The sequence below is a fragment of the Amblyomma mixtum genome, chromosome 3 (genome assembly GCF_055824585.1).
Source record: "Amblyomma mixtum isolate Tamu chromosome 3, ASM5582458v1, whole genome shotgun sequence".
Classification (NCBI taxonomy): Eukaryota; Metazoa; Arthropoda; class Arachnida; order Ixodida; family Ixodidae; genus Amblyomma; species Amblyomma mixtum.
This window is the reverse complement of record NC_143014.1, coordinates 258,672,304-258,677,233: the sequence shown is the minus strand read 5'-3', so window position 1 is coordinate 258,677,233 and position 4,930 is coordinate 258,672,304.

The following is a 4,930-nucleotide window of genomic DNA, read 5'->3' as shown; positions in this document are numbered from 1 at the left end:
CTGTTGTTGTTCACCTCGTAAAATGGCGCATACCCACACAGGGGGATCGGCCAAGAAGAGGGGTGCGTAGAGAGGTTTTGTGATGATTTTTTTTCTTGGGAAAATGAATAAATAAATAAATAAATAAATAAATAAAAAATAAGAGATTGCTGGGGAAGAGAAAAGTCAACAGAAATCAAAAAGACGAAAAAGAAACGCACGCAGGAGATGGACTCCGTGAGAAATGTAGGAGAGGGATTTAAAAAAGTAATAATTGTAAGAGGGAAAAATGATAATGATAAGTAAAAAAATGTTAGCAAGGTAACCGATTAGACTCCAGTAAAAAATTTTGAATGGCGGTAAAAACAGACCTGTGGCTGTATCCAAGAATGGTGGCGCCAAACGACAATATGATCGGGCTGCTCGAACTAAGACCAAGCTGTTGCAGTGGTTGCTCTAAAAACCGTCGTATCATCATGAAGAAGCGTTGACAAAACAACAAGAAATGGCCTATCAATTTCTGTTCACCACAGAATGCGCAGACGGGAGAAAGCGCCAAACCAGACCTGACCAAATAAAATTTTAAGGTTGGCATCCGGCAGCGCAGACTAGTTAGATAGGCCTCAAGCATTCGTGAATGACATGATTTCCTGCTCCACGAATAGTTAAGGTGCAGGAAATCATCAGATCTTAAAATTGATGAAGATGTCATGCTTAACACAATACTTCTTCGAAACCTCGCTGCTGTGATGAACGCTGCAGCCGGGAGGATAGGTAGCACAGGTCCATTGATGGACGTTTTTGCCAGGCTATAAGCCACTTCATTGACTGTCACACTGCTATGACCTGGAACCCATATCATATCCAAAAGGCCCAAATGTGGAGGGAGTAATGACAAGAAGGTGTTTAGGATTGGAGAAGCCATAGCAGAAGCAAGGGACGAGCACAAAGAAAAGGAGTCTGTAATGACAGCCACTGCAAAGAAAGATGGGTCTAGTTTGCGAAGTGCAAGCACCACTGCCATAAACTCCGCTTGGAAAATTGGGGTGAAATCCGGAAGACGCACAGAAAAGGACGAATCTAGAAGTGGGCAATATATTCCCACCCCTGCCTTTTCATCACACTGGGAGGCGTCAGTAGCAATTGTGATGGTAAGAGGAAGGCTTTGCAAATGGTTTTCTAATAATCCATTTAAAATGCTTGATGGTAAATGCTTTGAATTCTTCGGGAAAATGTCATCATAGACAATTTTCACGGAAGAGCCATTGTTTTGTGCCGGAAGTATGTTAGACAGGAGTACATTTAAAGGTTCAAGTAGATTTTGTACCAGTACTACCTCCGGAGTATGGAATCGAGTCCACAAGGGCTCCAAAAGAGGAGGTCGGCTTGCAACAGAAAACAGACAAGGAACGGTGGAAACTTGAGTCATATATCGTGAGGTACGTCTGAACAGTGAGAAATTTCAATATAGATAATAAGGGTGGAATTCGCTCTTCAAGGTAAAGCACGTGGTTAGCTACAAATTTAGGGAGGCCAAGGCACAACCGCAGAGCCTCCCGCTCTAAAAGAACGAGCGGACGAAATTTGTAAGCAGCTGAACCAGGAAACAGCACAGATCCACATTCTAACATTGGTCGGGCGTACATAGCATAAATCATTAAAAGTGCATCTCTCCGCATTCCAGACCGAGGTTTACTTAATCTACGAAACATGCCCACAGCACGAGCCCCTTTCGCTGCAACGTGGTTAGTGTGAGAGCGCCATGTGAGGTTGTCGTCATAAATGACACCAAGATATTTTAAAGACTGAACTTGAGGAAAAATTTGTCGCTGGTAAGTTAGAGACAGAGCAACATTATCTTGGAGTCGAAAAACAAGGATAGCGCATTTGTTAACGTTTAGGGTGAGTCGTAGGCCACACAGCCAACTCTCAAGCAAGTTCAGGTACGATTGCCGAGAAAAATTCATTGTCGTCCGCATAGACGTACGTGCGAATTTGGTGATGGCTGGGAATAGAGCTCAGTAGAATATTGAAGAGTATGGGCGCAAGGATTGCCCCCTGAGGAACACCTCTAGTTTGTTTATACCTTCCAGAGTTGACACCATGGAGTGTGCAAAAAAAACTGCATGTTTTCTAGGAACGCAGATAACCAAGCAATTAAGTAGTGTGGAAACTGGAGAGCCTGCAGTCTGTGCAATAATATGATGTGTTCCACATTGTCATAAGCTTTGGCTACATCTAATGTAACCAAAGCGGCATGCATTTTTTGGCGCCGCGCAAGGAGAGTTCGACTCTCGAGGAAAACATGAGCATTCAATATGAAACATTTTCGACGGAAACCAATTTGACAGTGGCTGAGGATATGTTCACGGTCCACAAATTCCGAAACATGTAGGAGCCTTTCAATTAATTTAACCACATTGGATGTCAATGAAATAGGTCTAATATTTTCCAGAGAATAGCCGCCGCCATTATTTTTAGGTAAAGGAATCACTTTGGCGAGTTTCCATTCAGGAGGAATCCAAGCATGTTTGATGGAATAGTTTACTAGCTGTAATAAGGAGTTAGAAGAATCCTCAAAGAGGACCTTTATCATTTATGACGTTACCCTATCAGGTCCAGGAGCAGCTGATGGTAGCCTCATCACTATCGGGGAAAGTTCTGAAAGGGTAATCTGGGGGTCATGCTTAATCTGATCCACTGACGCTACAAATACGTAGCGCAAATGAAGTACAGATGGGAAGCGCTTCTCTAATCCTTTGGCAATGGTTTCAGTGCTTTCGATTGCTTCTTGCAGAGTCAGGACACAGGGGGGAAAATTTCCTGAAGCCGGTATCTTTTTCCGCGATTTTAAAAATCTGAAAAATCTGTAGACCAATTGCGAAAGAAAGAAGAATTAAGAAGAGCCAGTGGCATGGTGGCCAAAATATAGACCAAAGTTCAGATCGGTCACGTTCAGCGGCCAACGGCGGGACCCACGTGAGGCGGAGCCCATCATTCAGGAGCAATAAGAAGAAAGAATAGGCTTAGGTTTACGGTGTTTAATGTCGTAAAACGACTCGGGTTATGAGGGACGCGGTAGTGGAGGAGAAGCAGACCTCCCGAGGCGTCAATGAAGTGAGGTGGGCTTCAGTCTGATACCTTCCTTATTTTTCCTTCAAACAAATAAAAGTCGCAACCACCGCCATCACCTCATCCCAGTGCTCAGTCTGATAAATCTGATATATTTCCCCTTTAGGAGCCTTTAAACAACAGGTCGCTAAGTTGATGGCCAAGGTTCAGAGATTGTCAGGAGAACGATGCACTTAAGAATGCCAAAGAAACAAGTAACACAGAAGATATGCAGCATGCTGAGAAAGGAGATACAGCAAGCCTTGATCCTCAATACAAGGCTATTGTTTAGGCTATCCGTGTGGAAACAAGGCACGCGCGGAAAATCGAGTGCTCTATCAGCAAACGTATATCAGGCAACCAAGAAAGGGGTCGTACTAGATGTTCAGAATGCTAGGAAATACATCAACATTGCCATAGGCAAGGTGAAGGAATATATCGAGGGATGGCGCATTTAAGTTGAATGAAGCTAAAACACGAGGCAGGTCGGTAGAGAGTCGGCCGGCAATGGAGTAATTATAGACAAATAGCAACATGGATCGACAGACAGCGTCGTTTAAAATATGGCAGTGGAACTACAAGGGCATAAAAAGGACCCAAGCGACCCTTCAGAAGTTCGCTGATTCTCAAGAAACCGAGCCGGATGAGATCCTAGTTCAAGAAGCAAACATCAATGCTAAATTGACTAGATACAAGAATTTTCGACCTGATTTTAACACGTTGAGCAAGAACCAAAACACTGTGTGGATTCACAGGCGGTCTGTCCAATAAACTTGCCAAAGGGCGCAATGGCGTGCATGGACTGAAAATTTAAGACGCGCACCAAACACGAGTACAAGTATGAGGTCTATTCGGCCCAGCCCACCACTCAATCATTGGGGATGATGAAAGCGATAACACGCGCATGCCCGAGCTCTTCTCTTCCCGGCCTTCCAAACGTTCGATCCCGCATACTCGACCCCATTCTCAGTTGTTCAGACATCTTAACGCGCTTCAGGCTAGGCAGAAGGAAGCTCCCACCAACCAGAAAGCAGCTAAGCAAACAGGAAGTAGTCGTCTATCGAAAACTGCAGACTAAATGTGTGCTTAATTGTAAAAAACTTCATGCCATACCCCGAACTCTACCAGCCAGAATGCCCGCATTGTGGAGACGCTGCAACTTTCAGCCATGCGGTATTGTCTTGCCAAGACAACACAGAACCCCTCAGATACTCAACTCCTCGCTAGAGCAGTGAAAAGACGTGTTGTCCAAATCGGACCCGCGGCCCCAGCGCGAGGTGGGGGCGAGGGCCCAACGGGACTCCAACGGGACTGCGAAATAGAGGATCCGACCACCGCATGTTCTTTAGTCAATAAGATTGTTTCTCTCTCTCCTCCTGAACTGATCCGCGTACTTCCGTTCAAATCTCATTCACTCATTTTCACTCAATTTGAGCAGACAGCACCGAATCAGGTACCAAGAAGTGGTTAAAATTCCCTAGCCTTCTCGAGTTTCGCGCCTAGCCAAGGAACACTCCACGGAGCAACTTCTTTCCCAAAATCCCGACGTTCTTCGGGGTAACAGTCGCTCCATAGGACGTCACAAATCTGCAGAGAAGGAAAAGGGAGTTCTATGTCACTGCGGACGCAAAATGAGAAAGAGACGGTGCTATCGGAGACAAAAATCTCCAGGACACGCCAAAAGCAAGCTACGCGTATATTTGCAGTAATAATCAACAAAGGTCTCATTTCACTACCAACATTGAAACACGTCAGTCGACTTTCGTCTTCAAAAGTGTGGTCTTGAGCCACCGGCTTTCAACAGAGCAATCGACTTCACTAGTCTCTCACACGTCCTAAA